At 34.3% G+C, this 16491-nt stretch overlaps 1 protein-coding gene across 3 annotated transcripts in view; it reads right to left on the bottom strand.

Moving 5' to 3' along the window:
• Nucleotides 1-16491, bottom strand: part of LOC110856380 (neuroligin-2) — a 257446-nt gene that overhangs the window by 73954 nt on the left and 167001 nt on the right. The gene's annotated exons all lie outside the window — the stretch shown is intronic.

Below are 16491 nucleotides of genomic sequence, written 5' to 3'. Positions count from 1 at the left end.
TTTCAGATTTTTTAAATTAACCAAGTTCTGAGTGAATTTCCTTAATATTTCTAATTCCTTTCTCATCATCTTCATTCCAGTTGGTTGGTCAAATCAATCTGGTGCATTTACCACAAATTTATTTCGCATTTGGGTCATACATCTCTCCACGACAAATGAGATGTCAGTCAGATCAGGAGGACACAACAATTTTCGTTTCCTGGCACAAATTCTGGTCCAAAAAACTCAGAATTCTAGTTCTACTACGTAGCTTCAGCTACTTTATGCGAAGACTTTGTCCGTCCGTCTGTCTGTCTGTCCGTCAAGAGGACAACTCGATAACGCACCGAGATCGGTTTGCGGCATCATACATATGACACCAAGGGGTGGATCCTATCAACTTTAGGGACAAATCGGCATCAGGGGGTGTGGTCAGGGGAAACTGAGATTTTTAAGAATCCCCGCGCTGTCTTATGCATCGTTGGGGTGAAGTGAGACTGAAACTATTTTGTTATGTGCGTTTTCTACGATTTATTTACATACCCGAGGAGCAAATTGCGATTTCAAGTTTTATCTCAATTCCATGTCAACATAGGCTCCGTCGGATTAAGATTTATGAGCATTATGCACATTACTGTCAGACCCAACACTCACCCAGATTTTGACAAAGGGGTCGGAGAAAGTACTTCAGAAAATGAACTCAACAGTAAACCAGATTTGATGATGAGTGATACATTAGCTCGATTGACGCCAATTTCCTATTCTCACAAATGGATGGCAGTTCGAGTATGAAATCGTGAAATATTATGCATCGATAGAGAAACATTTCACTAAATTTCGATCAATAAAACACAATTTTGGTGGTAATAATTTGTAATATTTCAAAATAATGATAACAATTTGTTCCTTTACGTGTCACATTTTGGGTAAAATGTGAAAGTTTAGGTATGTAAATTCACTCACTTAAATAAGAACATAATAAAATCGTCACCGCGAGTGTAGTCAATCGACCAGGTTGGTAAAGATTTACCAGAATGATTGGTAACAAAAATTTTGGGGAAACTCGTAGAATTTCCGGGAATTTGATAATGTCCGGTTAGAAAGTGATTAAAATATGGTAAAAATGTTGAATCTGCCCAAAATTATTGTTACCTTATCAAATGCAAGTCTTTACCAACGTGGTATCGTCTTATATATAGTGAGACAATTCACACAGTGCTTTGTAACTTTGTAGAAATTGTAAATTTTGTACGATAATTTACAACCTTTTACAAAATTAAAATACACCCTAGATTATAAGATGACCCTTAGTAAGTTTTCAAAAATTTGTGAGTTAATCTTTGTTAGAAATATTTGTAAAATTTTGTAAAAGTTTGTAAGTCTACAGAATTTGCGGATTTTACAATGTTACCAGGGACTGCGTGAAGAGTCTCATTATTTGTAATTTGACAAGAGAAATTATATGATCTCTTCTCTCGTCTAATCTAAATTCTGCAATATTTCTACCTATATTTATTTCGACGTAAATTTTAATTGTTCCTGCCAACTTTAAAGCCTTTGAGCAATGCATATCATCTATCACAATTTTTCACATCCAAATTACACAATAAATATCTTAACGGCTTTAAACTTCCATTTTTGAAGAGGATTGCTTCAAATGGTGGTTTGTGAGTCCCACAAACCACCATTTGAAGCAATCCTCTTCGTCGTCCTGAAGAAGACCCTTTGAGGTCGAAACGTTGACAAAAAGGCCTAATCCGGACCCCTCCAAGTACTACAAGTGAGCCCTTATCCTTTTACTTTTCCTATTATAACCTCACTGCACAATTTACATATTACCAGTTTAACAATGTTACCAAAACCTGCGTGAACTTTCTACGTGACTGTCTCCACGCGGTGAAAATTTTTGTCGCCAAAAACACCCCGGAGAAAGTTTGTAATAATGGGAATGGTTCTCTAATCGCGAATATATTTTGAAGTATCGATCACTCCAAACCCAACGCCCGTTTCGGCCCGATAACCCAGCCAATAATGCAAATTGCACTTTGATCTATGTATGAAAACTGGATGGATTCTCGAACCACCTAAATATGTGTTTCGGGGCTCAAGTTTATTTCTATTTTTGGCTCCGGATCAACTTCCACTTTCTCATTTTGCCGGAGAAAGTGGTGCAGCTGTTGCCACCACCACTTTCACCACTCCATCAAAATCAACGAGCAACATCCGGCACTTTCATCAACACATCCGCATCGTCTCGTTCCATGTGGCGACTAAATTTCAAAATTCTCACGTTCACACATACAGTATTATGAGCAGAGGGCGGATATGTATTTACGAAAAATTGCTGAAATGCTTACGAAAAAACGGCAAAATATTTACTAAAATATGGAAAAAAAAACAATAGAAATAAAAACTTCTAGTACTTAATACATATATATAATGCTCTAGATTTTGTATGTATTTACGAAAAATGGCTGACATATGTATTTAATTTTTATGAAAAAAATGCCAAAATATTTAAGAAATATGTGAGAAAAAACAATAAAAATAAAAATGTTCGCAAAAATATGCATTTCTGAATATAATGCTCCAGATTTTTTGTAGCGAATTTCTATGGGAAAAAAATTCGTCTCGTATCGTGGAAATATTTCCAAAATATGTGTATTTTTGAAAAAAATATGTAACAGATTTACATACTTTTCAAATCTTTATAAATATATTTCTTATATTTCTGAAAACCAAGAAATATGTCAAACTGTGGAAAATTTCTGAAATTTTTCTGATATTTAAGGAGAAAAGTTATACGAACGGTCGGTATCAAATTTAAAAAAAATGGAAAATAAATACATAACCGTCCTCTGACTATGCCGAATATGAATTCCTGTTCAGAAAATTGTGCGAATTTCTATTTACCAAATTTTGCCAGGATTTTTTTATTAACTCGGAGGCGTAGAAAGTGAGTGGTGTCTCAAAACTGGGCCAATTTCAATCTTCGATTGAATTCAATCCGCCGTCGTGCGGTTGGTGAGAAAGCGGTGATGAGAACTTTACGATTTTGGTTGTGTGCCATTTTACGATGGAAAACCACATTCTCGTTCACATTTATTTCTATGGGATTGAAATTGCTGGCCCATCACATCCGTCAATGTGCTCACTGAATGCTACAAAACGTCACATTTACTGCGTTTCAGTGAAGTTCGATTCATTTTCGACACTTGAAATTTAGAAACTGTGTGAAAAATATGGAAAACTGAATCTTTTTAACTAAAAGATGAAGCATCTCAAGTGCTAAATTTCTTTTAATTTTTTAATTTATAGACTTGTAATGTAGGAATTATGTAAGCTTGTCAAAAGCTGAGTTTAACATGCACATAGAATTTTTGTAAATTTACTAATTTACAAAATTTCTTAGTTGTTTCCCAGGAATAGGTAGAATTCTATTAAGCACCAGACCCGCTCAAAATTAAATAAATCGCGACAAAACTTCGACTTCATCTTAAACTGTAGCGTTTTTCTGTTCAATTCACCAATTTCAATTTTCAATGCGAATTTTTAACATTTAGGAAATTGTTGCAATATAATTTCAAACAATTGAAATTTTGAGTATGCATTAGTTGAAATGAAACAAATCCTCAAACCTCTGTTAAAATAAGCTAATTATTATTTTTCTTTCACTCACGAAAGTCAAGCAATTCATGAGCTAGGATATTATCCGAATCATAATATGTAAATTATTACGTAAAACTGCAAACCTTGCGTCATGTGCGGCATTCATTTTACATAAAATTTACTCCGTTTGCATATTTCGTCCCCTAAGAAATCTGAATTCTGAAACTGGCGAGATTTCCAAGTACCAAATTAACGCTAATTTTGCTATTTATGTAAGCAAGGATCCAAATCAATGGGAGTTGATTACCGTTAATTGTAGACTTATACGTGCTCCGCATAAATAAATATTTCCAGTCTCACGTCCAGAATAGTAGTACGACGACTCAAACTGGCAGGATAATCACAGACAGCACGTCAAACAAGCAGTATTGAATTTACTACGTTCGTTTAAGGTCAAAACAATGGTTCAAAATTTCCATGAAAATTGCTACCTTCACCCAGCATGGAAAATGAATTTGGAATCTTTAACATTTTTCGTAAATAATACAGCAAAAAAATTATAAATTAAAATATAACTTAAAATTAAATCTACAATACTAATGTACAAATCTAAATTTAGATTAATGTAGAAAGACATTACAAAATCTAGAAAATCGGCGTGCAAATCCATCAAATTTTTTATAATAACCAAAAAATCGATACTGATTTGTTTGAAGGAGAGAAAAAGTACATCGATATAATAAAAATCTTTATAACTTTATATACCTATAATAAACTTTTAACAATTTTTTGACTAGGTTCGTCCTAAAATTATATGGGTTTTCGACCAGTAAGTAAATTAAATTGACATGTAAATATTTTATTCAAATTTTCTAAATGTGATGTTTCAGCGCCAACTAATTTAATTTGTCATGTTCATTTAAAAATTTAAGGCACTAGATTTGCCGTTCTGCTCACGTTTTTCATTCTCGAATGAAACGAATGTGTTCTATCGTTACATGATAATTTTAAATTTTCGTACTCTTACGTAAGACGTAATCTTGACCAGGAAATCTAACAAAACTGTGTTGAGAAGATAACACAAAATTTTCGAGCTCGCTTAATCAAATTCTTAACGCTGAAACTGTTTCTTAACTTACAATGGAGGTCTCCCAACGTGTGATCTCAGATTTTGAGAAAATTACATAGTGTCAATCAGTTGGAAATTTAAATAATATGAAATTTGCAAAATTCAGTATCCAATTAATACTCAGGTTTAGCAGAAATATTTGCAATCATAATAATTTTGCACAATTTCAATGGAGGTCTCCCAGCGGATACTCTCATCCTCAGATATGACCAAATCAAATTAGTGTCAATCAATCACAAATATAATTCATATGAAATTTGCAAAAGACACTATCTCCCAATGGTCACGTTTGGTCGAGATATTTGCATCTGAAGAGGAGAAAACTCGCAGAAAATTTGGACAGTGCAAAATTTTTCAACTTTTGGGTACGTTTTCTCCTCTTCGGATGGAAATATCCCTATCAAATGTGCCCACTGGGAGATCCCGTCTTTCGCAAATTTCATATTTATTAAATTCGTGATCGATTGACACTAATTTAGCCAAAATCTCACAGCACTCGCTGGGAGACCTTCTTCATAAGTTGAAGAGGTGACAAAGCATAATTTTCTTTTCACTGAGGAGTTTCCTGAGATTTTTTATATAAAAAACTGAGAAAAGATTTGCCCATCGTACATCATTCTTTAGGATAAGGACCACCTTCAGACGAGGACTTTTGGCATGAGGTAGGACTCCGCGGAATCAGCGAGTCGCATGCTAAAGTCGGCTTAAAATGACAAAGTGTTCCCAAAGATTGGGCTCCCGGATAAGAAAGAAGAAAGCGAGGTTTATATTCGTGGAGAGAAAGCGAGGGCTTAAAACTGGCTCAATTTTTACTTTCTCTTCTTCATCCTGATCAGGCTTTAAGTAGGATCGAACCAACTATTAATAAAACTCTAGGTTTTTTTTAAATGTGTATCTAGGACAAAAGGCGTATGTAGAGGTGATTTGCAACTCTTGAAATTTGCGAGTTAAATTTTTTTTGGAAGTATTTACGAATAATTTCAGGATATTTCAGAATCCCCGCGCAACAATTATATTGTTTTAAGTACTTTAAATTCTAGCTTAAATGTTTAGCTTAATTTTTTTAGCTAGAAATTTTAAGGTACGAAATTTTTTTTCATTTCCAATAATTTTTAAAATTTAATGCAATTCACGAATACAAAAATTCAAACCAAACCTAACATTTCAAAAATTCAAATTTTGGTACCGTTATAGAAAATTATGAAATCAGCGAATCGCCTAAAATTTATTACAGGCTTGATAGTAATTTGATCAAATAAATAATATATAGGAAATTCACGCAGTCCTTGGTAACTTTGTGAAATTCGTAAGTTTTTAAAAATATTTTTTTAAATTTTTACAAAGCAAATCGACGCCCTTTTTAAAAAATTTGTAAGCTAATTTTCCTCCGCAATATTGTATAAAAGTTTGCAAGTTTCCAGAATTTTTAGAATTTACAATGTTACCAAGGCCTGTGTGAATAGCCTCTTAGTAACTTTAAAAAATTGGTCCAGTTTACTCATTTACTTGCATGACCACGTTTTCATTATGGAGATAAGAAACCGCACATAATTTCGCCTCGAGTTCAGTGAAACTTTTTGGTCTGACACATTTCCAGGAAACATATTTATCATCACATTTGCCAACTTTCTACTTCCCACTTCTTCTCTTATCATTGTGGGAAGAAGTCCTTGAAATTCTTGGCCGCCATGATTTTAGCGGGGTGTGTAAAGTGCGTCTAATGGGCTATTTAAAAGGGCAGGAGATGAATCAACCCGCGGCAGAAATCATGAGCTCCATTACGAACAAATCTACTCCGAGGGGAACGCCCCCCTCTCTCCCGGCTTACTTTAGCACATTTCACCTTTTTTCTAGTAAAACCAAGACTTGATTTCTGTAAGTGTTCATAAATTGAGGCAATTCACACAGACCTTGTAAGTTCTGTAAACTTAGACATTTTTATAAAATTTTACAAATATTCCGAAGGAAGACTGGCCCATAAATTTTTGTAAACTTACTAATCCTAAGCTGAAGAGCTTCTCTTTTAAATTTGAGGCTATTCATTGGTAACATTGAAAAAATCCGTAAACTTGCAAACTTCACAAAATTTTATAAATTTCTCATAGGAACATTAGCTTACCAATTTTTGTAAACCTGCTCAGCTCAAGGGCGGGTTTTTATTTTGTAAAAGTAGTTTTACAAAGTTACCAATTACTACGAGAATGTATTTTTTGCATACTAAAAATTGACACTTGTTTTTTTTAGTTATTTTACAAATTTTTCCTGGTAGAATTCATCCTTACCCAACATTTCACAGAGTTTAACCATTAAGCTGGATGTATTTTTAATGTGAGGCATGTATTTTTTCGTGTAGAAAGCTATTTATACATTAAATTTTTCCTTGTGCTAAAAATATTGGAGTATGTTTTTTTTACAATTTAAGACGAAATGCAACTTATCATAGATAAAATCTCCAAATTTTGACAAGTTCCAATTTTTCGACAATTGTTCTGCGTAACCAAAAAACCAAGTCTGAGAATTAAAAATTATACTAATTAACAAGTGAATTACAGATGTTAAGAAGTTGCATATCCGTACAAAGTATTCAAAATTGAAAAAAAAATTCAAAAATAGAATATATTTCCGAACCTTTCCACTGCAAAGCATGCATCCCCGACTAAATCATATTGTAATTTCCTTCTGTTCACGATTTTTTTTACCTAAATGAAATACCGAATCTGAGAATTACAGATTATAATAATAAGCAAGTAAATCTTTCCCATTCATGTGATTAGAATAGAATGTAAATATTTACAACAATGGAACATATTTTCAGCCGAAATTTTTCACTACGAAACATGGTTCCCTGACTAAATAATATTTTCATTTCCTTATGTACATACTTGACTAAAAATAGGATTTTTTACCCACTTTTTTCTACCTTTCCCTCGTTAGAGAAAGTCCTCACGGGACACACTTTCTCCGTCCTTATTCCACTCGAGGTCTGCTTTGGAGTAGAATTCTTCCATATTTTTGGACGAGCTAATTTTTTACCCACTTCTGACAACTGGGACTTTCTCCCACTTTTGGGAGGAGGCGGAAACGTTTCCATATTCATTATTATCCTCCCATCCGCACGACTAAAACCTGCACTCACATCCATCCTCCCTGAATTATTCATGCACTTTCCAAACCACAAAGATGCAAGTCGAGTGAGTGGAGTGGGGCACATTACAAATTGAACGTGGTTTCTTCCCTCTTGTAACAAGAACTTTCACGAGAACCGCAAGAATGCAATTCACTCATTTGGAGAATCATAATTTTTCAATTGGGGGAGAGAAATTAGGATGCAGAAACATGTAATTTTCAACACTCGAGGGAAATATGAGTAGCAGAAGTGAAAGGCTGGTTATTTTTTTTGGGATATTTATTACCAACTGTGAATTATTAACGTGGCATTGTATTACGTGGTTTTTTGTTTGAATTGTTGTGTCTCAACTTTCCCTTCCTCCATGTATTCAAATGGCGATTTTGAAAAATGTTCACCGGCTTTCGTTTTTAACAATATGAAGATATTAATGCACCTAAAAATCGGTAATTTTTAGGCTTACATAGTTAGGAGATAAAAATTTTGATTTTTTTCTTCAATGAGGAAATATTTAAATTTTATTGATTATTTTTCATCTATTTTATATTTATCTTCTTGTTGAAGAAAAAAATCAAAATTTTTATCTCCTAACTATGTAAGCCCAAAAATTACCGATTTTTAGGTGCATTAATATCTTCATATTGTTAAAAACCTACTCCAAGCAACTTTGCGGGGCCTTTTAAGATGGCATTAATGCCATATTGGTAGTTAATGGCAACACATTTGGGTCTAAAAGACCCCCACCGGCCAACCACTTGACCGTTCATGTTCATCTTCGAACTCATCCTTACTTTTTACCCGAAGATAAAGCATGCAAAATTTCAGGTCGATAGCTTTTGTTTAAAGAGAGTTATCGTGCCTACAGACGGACAGACGGACGGACAGACAGACATCTTGACAAATCTATAAGGCCATCTTAAAAGGCCTAAAACGAAAGGCGGTGAACATTTTTCAAAATCGCCATTTGAATACATGGAGGAAGGGAAAGTTGAGACACAACAATTCAAACAAAAAACCCCGCATCAGCCAGCATGCTATTCCGCCTTAAGGAAAAAAAGAACATGGTTTTCATAATTTTATGCAAAAATGTGTATGCTCCGGTTTTTTATGTATAACTAAATAAATTTTGCTATAAAATAAATGTATACAATTTTACCAACCTCTAATGGGATTAAAGTAGGCCTTTGAAACTGTAAATTCCGTAAATTCTGTATACTTACTATCTCGGACGCCATTTAAGAAAAAAACTGCGAATTTTACTTGTGTAAAGTGTACCAGATTAGAGAATTTTCAAATTCAAACCATTTAAAAAAGTATAATAAAATATAATAAAGAATTTTATTAGTGTTTATTTATTAATTAATATGGTCTATGGATTTAGAAACGAGTCAGGACTGTGGAAGAACTGCGTACAAAATTGCCTCCAGTTATGAAAACCAGATAGAAAAACAATTCAGAAAGGTCTTGGTAACATTGTAAAATTCGTAAATTCTGTAATTTACAAACTTTTACACAATCTTACAAATATTTTTGGAGGAAAATTACCTCACAGATTTGTGGAAACTTACTCCGATGACTCAGATTAAGAGCGTCTTTTTATTTTGTAAAAGCTAGTGAAATTATTGTACAAAACGTACAGATTTTACAAAATTACCAATAACTGCGTTAATTGCCTCCGTATTTTTTTTTTAACATACGGTCCCGTTCTTTCACCTAATTTTACCAAGTTGGTCGTAGAACCAGAAAAAACCTACCCATTTTTTAAGCCAGACTTTCAAACTCATTCACTCCACAGTACATACGAGCTAACTAATAAATGAATCAGGAGAAAGTTTGCACTAAAAGCATTCTCAGTTCTATTTTCTTCTCTCGAAAGCCTCGAAATAGCAAACCTAGAATTCCACAGAACAACAGAACAACACGGACGGATTTAAGGCTCGACATAAATCCGCGTCTTTTCACGAATTACAACAACAACCACTCAACAGATCAACTTTCTTTCTTTCTTTTCTGCGCCAACCCAGTCTGAAACATGTCCAGATTTATAGTGTCACACAGAGCCAAATGTGCACCAGATGTGTTGATCTCCAACTGCATCTCTAATCCCGTGGAGAAAGTTGTGCATCGCGAGATTTACATATCCATTCGTACAAAGTGAACTACTTAAGATTGCACAAGTTGGATGAGATGAAACTGCTATTTTGGGAAGTTAACAAGAAATAACATCACACCCTACGCTCTTAGAAATCCAGTATGAAAATAATACCAGATGAAGATTTGTCATTTCGTTGTATCGAAAGTTTAAATGGTTTTAATTGGTATTTGTAATTTAGAAAAATCTATTTTCTGCAATATAGAATATTATGTTCGTTTACCTTCTTACTTGAAGTTGACTAAATCTTTTTCGTTAGATGTATCGGACTATAGCAAAAAATTGCAATTGGGATTTAAACTCAATCCACGTCTCCAGCACAACTTTTTGCTCGAATCCTTTATGCAACAGATCAGCATCCAACTGTTTTTACATAGAAAATCTAAACATTTTTCCCAAATTTGGATCACATACCACACTCTTAGAAATCCAGTGTTAAAATAATACCAAGCGGTATTAATGCATGACTCTACCAAAGTGGCATTGATAAGTAATACCGTGTAGCTCAGAATTAAAGTTGTACCCTATAGGTAGCAAATTTGTACGGACTGGTAAAATTTTAATACCAAGCGGTAGCAACATTAATACCGAGAAAGCAATACCTGCCTGACTATACCAGATTTCTAACAGTGTAGTGCTACAAACCGCCAAATGTGCACCAGACATGTTGAAACGATGATGTTCAATTGCATCTAAATAATTCCGTGGAGAAAGTTGTGCATCTCGAGATTTGCATGTTTGTACAAAGTGAACTTCTTGAGATTGCACAAGTTGGATGAGATGCAGAGGGCGGATATGTACTTATTTTCCTCAACTCTTACAAATCATAAAAATTTCAAAGTGTTTTTATACATTTTTCTAAATTAATAGTGTTTCAGACATACATAAATATTTATAAATATTTCTGCTATGATTTCTGCTATGAGAAATTCGTAAACATTTTATAGATATTTTTACACAGGTATTTCATAAATATTTCGACGATGTGAGACGAAATTTGTTTGCTGAAAGAGATTGTACCATAAAAAATCCAGAGTATTAAATTCAAAAGCTAAAGGATAAATTTTGCAAAATTCTTATTTTTTATAGTTTCTGGTACATATTTATTCGTAAATATTCTGGCATTTTTTCGTAAATATTAAACACACATTTCACCTAGAAAGTTTTAATAAATTCATAACCGTCCTCTGAAGTGATGAGATACGATGAAACTGCAACTTTTGAAAGTTAGCAAATCCCACCTTACTTCCGGTGTCGATCACACCAGGAACGAGCAGCAGGAGGCGGAATGAACCTCATCGTCTCAATGTTGACTTTCCTACTTGACGTTTCTCTCTCACGGACGGAGGATGAAAAATGTTGCCTGAATCCAACTCTGGACAAAATTTGGTGTCTTCGTCCCCCGAGAGAATTGTGCTGAACTGACCGTTCCGCTCTCTTTTGAAGTTCTGTTAAGAGCGAGAAGACCACTTTCTCGTATTTTCTTTCAGGAGAATTTACTTTCTCCTCTTTTTTTCACTCGTTGGGTATTTCCGCTCAGAATGGGGACGCAAACCATGTTCAACCCGGATTATTTTTGGTCATGTTAGTCTGAAAGGGCAACTCTTTAGAAACAGCATTTACTGCGGAATTTTCACGGAGGCAAAAAATTTAGAAAGTTTCACAAGTTCGCGAAAACGCTCAACTGCTGTCGCAAGGCACAAATTCCGCTGGAAAACCGAGCATTTCGCGAACTTGCGGGGCTCAAAACTTGCCGAATTTTTCGCTTTCGCGCAAATGTCGACTTAAATGTTGTCTCCATACCTGTTCACTTTCATTCGTATGAATGGAATTGACTGAAGGATTCTGTGATTTCGGATGAATGAGCGAGAATGATAGGATTTTTTAATCTATGATTCATATATGGGGCGAAGTAAGAAATGAAGTCCGATGATAGTGAAGCGAAATGAAATTCATTTGAAGAAAAATGACCGAATGCGAATTAAATCTTCTCCAAAAATTGGAATGACTGATTTTTGAATGAAAATCATTTTTTGAAAGGGTATGGATTTCTGAAGAGTTGCTCGTTCAAACTTACCTGATTAAAAAATAATCTAGATTGAACATGGTTTGCGTGCCCATTCTCAGTGCAAATAAACTCGGGTTCGTTTTCAGTAACTAGGAAAGGGTGACATTTATAAAAGACTGGTCACTCGCTGGACCGTGAAATTTGCTCAATTCGGACTCCACTTCCGGGTGACAAATGTGTAACTTTGTGAAAAAAATTGTGCCATCGCTTGTAAATATAACGACGTGGGCTCAGCTAAGGAAGGTGGGCGTTGGTATGATGGAGGAATACAAATTGACTAAAATTGACACCGTCACGGTAAAATATCAAGTGACAATTTGACGTCACTTTATTTCTAGCAAAATCTGAATCACGAATCCATTTTAAGCATCACTCACGTCTTTTTAGCAGAGTCAGATTTTATTGAATTGTCATGTCTTTCAGTCTATCTGTCAAATTAAGTATTTGTAAAATTCATTGATAAGCTTGAAATTATTGTCAAAATTATACTAAAAAAATTAATCTAATATTGAAAAAATAGAGACAAAAATCTATAATTTTTCTGAATTCATTTTTTTGAATGGGTGTTATGTTAACAAACTGTCCCGTGGTCTCTATATTTTTCTGAACAAACTGTGGCTCAAATTCAAAACAAACTATGCCAGGTAACCTCTCAGATTTTGAACGGTGGTAGCAAATTACTGATTAATCAAATTGTCAAATTACAGAATAAGATTAAGCAAATTATCAAATTCCAGATTAATCATTAAACGTAATCTTTCAAAATAATCACGCAAAATCGTGATTATTATTTTGAATATTTGCAAATTATGTTCTGGATTGAAAAATCATTCGAATCTTTTTTTCCCCAGTTTTCGGAAACTTCTTTCAATACTTACAAAACTATGGACTACTCAATCGTGAAATCTTGGTCTGAAAAAACTTTGACAAAATCCGTCCAAATTCACCTTCATGAGCAGAAATTTGTAGTTAAAATACAATAAAAAGTTGTCTTTTCAAATCGTGTCCAGAATGCTTTCTTTTGTTCAACCAAACTGCATAAGAAGGAAATAAGTTTCCACTTTCCTCACCCTTCGGAACTTTATCTTTGCATAACACATAACATAAAGTAACAGCGTTATCTAAAAAAATAAAACTTTTTGGGTTCATTTTGTCGTATCAAAAGTTTGTACAGAATTCTGCATTTCTTTTTATCACTCTCTTATTTTTTTCATGGTTTGTTGTACACATAGTTTAGGAGACTTCAACAATTTATTTATGCAACGTTTCTTATCACTTCGTAGCATATCATTCGCATAATACTTTGTCAAGTTGTCATTTGTGCTTAAAAATCTGGAACAATTTTGTACGCTTTAATTTTTGGAAAGCTTCTTTGTGGGAAGTGTTAATTGTAAATAATTCAGACGGTTGAGGTTTCTAATGTCCTAATTTTTTGCTCTTAATTGCTTTTAGTACCACAGATTAGGTTAGTACACTCAAAGTAAGAATTAGCTAGCATTCAGGATTTACTACCACACCGGTAAAAATTTCTCCGTACCAAATTTGCTCGACCAAAAGTATTGCATCGTTTCAATGAGATACAATCTTAGAAATCCAATATTAAAATAATACCAGGCAGTATTCATGTAAGGAATTGGAATTGATACTGTATAGTAACAGCTCCGTATTAAATGTTTACCATACCGGTATCAAATTTTTCCGGACCTGTATAATTTTAATACCAAGCGTAGCTCTTTACTACCGAGAAACCAGTTATCCATTATTTACCTGACTATACTAGATTTTTTGTATTTACCAATGCGGTGTCAATTTGTCACCACCATATTTTTAGTGTACCTAAGTAGACAAACAAATTCGGGTAAAATGCGGACAATTTTACCCGATTTTCTGTCTCCTATTTACTTTCACTATTTCTTAAGTTCTTAGAATCCACACAATATAAAGTTGACAATGTAATACCAAGAAACCAATATCGGCCTGACTATACTAGATTTTCTAGCAGTGTATAAAGGGTGTTAATAAAGTCCGATCCCATGCATTTTTTGGAGCGTGGTTGTTACAAATTCAGCTGGAACTTTTGAACCAGTGAAGTTATTTATTTCAAATTTTTACCATGGGAGGAACAACTAAACGTGTAAGTCATGAGCATCTTAGAGTTGAGATACAAACATTGCATCAGCAGGGGCTTAAACCTACAGAAATTGTACAAAAATTGGGCTGCAGCCGCAGAACTGTTTGGAAATGGAAGAATAAAAATTTTGTCCACGACAAAAAGCGACCAGGGCGACCCAGAAAGGTGTCACCTACCACAAAAAGAATGATTAAAAACAGACTTTGCAAGAAAACCGGTAGTTCATTACGTAATTGAGCAAGGGAGTTAAATGACTCAAAACGCTATAAAGAGAAGAAGAAGCAAATTAACTGTGTGACCGTGCAAAAATTTGTGAAAACTACGAAGTGGGGTCACACAGCTTACAAACTAACCAAAAAAACCTCTCATGTCACAAAAATATATCGATGACCGTCTGAAATTTGAAGAACTCCTTCAGAAAAGTGCCCATTTGAGTGAAAAAAGACTTGGTGAAGAATTGCGCAGTCACATCCTTTGGACTGACGAATCTATTATTGAACTATATCCAAAATTGAACCAACAAAATGTTCGTTACAGGACAGAAAACAAATCGGATGTACCATCAAGAGCGATCCCAAAATTCGGGCTTAAAGTTATGGTAGCGGGTGGATTTTGTGCACGTTGCGTGACCCCTCTACATATCATACCAAAAGGCAAATCAGTCAATGCAAAGCATTATATGGAAAAAATATTACCTATCTATTTCGATAGCATGGGGAACAAGGAAATATTTCCGAATGAAAGAAAAATAGTTTTCATGCAGGATGGTGCTATAGCCCATACAGCAAAAGCGAGTTTGAGTCTCATCAAGACGCAAGTTTCAACGGTCTGGAGCAAGGGGGTGTGGGCCGCTAACGGCCCAGATTTGAATCCCCTGAAGAACCAGTGGTCCATACTTAAGGAAAATGTATACAAAGAGCCACAACCCCGGACGAGGGAAGAGCTAGTAAAAAAAAGTTCAAGATGTATGGAATTCGATTTCCAGAGGCACATTGGAAAAATTAGCACAGAGCCTTAAACAAAGAGTTGAGGGCATGGTTAAAGTAAATGGTAACAAGACCAAATACTAAGGTAAATATGTCGAACATTTTTTGTAAGTATCACGGGTAGTTTTTTTTTATACTAGCCTTCACTTTTTTACAGGAAAAATGGGATCGGACTTTATTAACACCCTGTATATACAATTACCAATGCAGTAGAATTTGTCACCACAATATTTTTAATGTAGCTAGATAGACAAGCAAATTGTAACAAAATCGGCACAATTCTACGCGATTTTGTTTCCTATTTACTTTCACTATTTCTTAAGTTCTTAGAATCTGCACAATATAAAGTTGACAATGACGCTTTCACAAAACTTGACGTCCCATATAACGATCCCTGACTTAAGCCTAACCCAAACTTAAGCTGGGTGCCGGACCTTTAATGAGGACGACGAGGGACGAGAACTATTGTCGCAAAAGTAAGTCCAACTTCACAATAAGTCAAGTGTTGTACTGAAGCTCAAAAGTTAAATTAAGACTTTTGGCCAACTTTCTCCACATTTCCGTCTTCTCAGCACTTCCGGAATTGTTATTATTCGGAGAAAAACATTTCTTCTTATTCGAGGTAAATTCCTTCCGGCCCAAATTAACGGTTATGCTCATTGTCTCATTTTGAATTAAGTTAAGACAAGAACAAAATCAACTCGCAACGAAATCACCTAACTCAAATTTTTAGGTTATCAATTTACTTTACTTTCAATTATGGCGTATGGCAATCCTCAGATTTGGCAGAGATATTTGCACTTTCCAAATTTACTGCGCGTTTTCTCCTTTTCGGATGAAAATTCCTCGGCAAAACTTGACCATTGGGAGATTTTTGCAAATTTCATATGAATTAAATTTGCAATCGATTGGCACTAATTTCGCCAAAATCTGAGCATACGCTGGGATACGTCCATTGTAAGATAACACTTTGAATAAAACTGTTCTGCATTTGTATGACAATCATGATACCCAAAACGAAATTGAAAATTACAATTTGTACATAATTAACAAAAATAATTGAACAATTGAACGATAAAATCCAAATAACTATTTTTTGTAAATAACTAACATATAGCAAATAACTATTTTTTTGTGAGATGGTTTTCACACTGATGTGATTACGAATTTACAATTTTGTGACAATAACAAAAGTTGACTCGATTTCTTGCATTTTGCAATTATTTATCAAGACTACCTGACCTGTGCACATATCTGACTCTTATTTAGAAATACAATAAATTTAGCATTCGGTGTTGAAATTATATACA

Source organism: Folsomia candida, unplaced genomic scaffold, assembly GCF_002217175.1.
Source record: "Folsomia candida strain VU population unplaced genomic scaffold, ASM221717v1 Fcan01_Sc015, whole genome shotgun sequence".
Taxonomy (NCBI): domain Eukaryota; kingdom Metazoa; phylum Arthropoda; class Collembola; order Entomobryomorpha; family Isotomidae; genus Folsomia; species Folsomia candida.
Note: the sequence above shows the minus strand (reverse complement) of the source record. Positions and strands in the feature narration are given on the sequence as shown.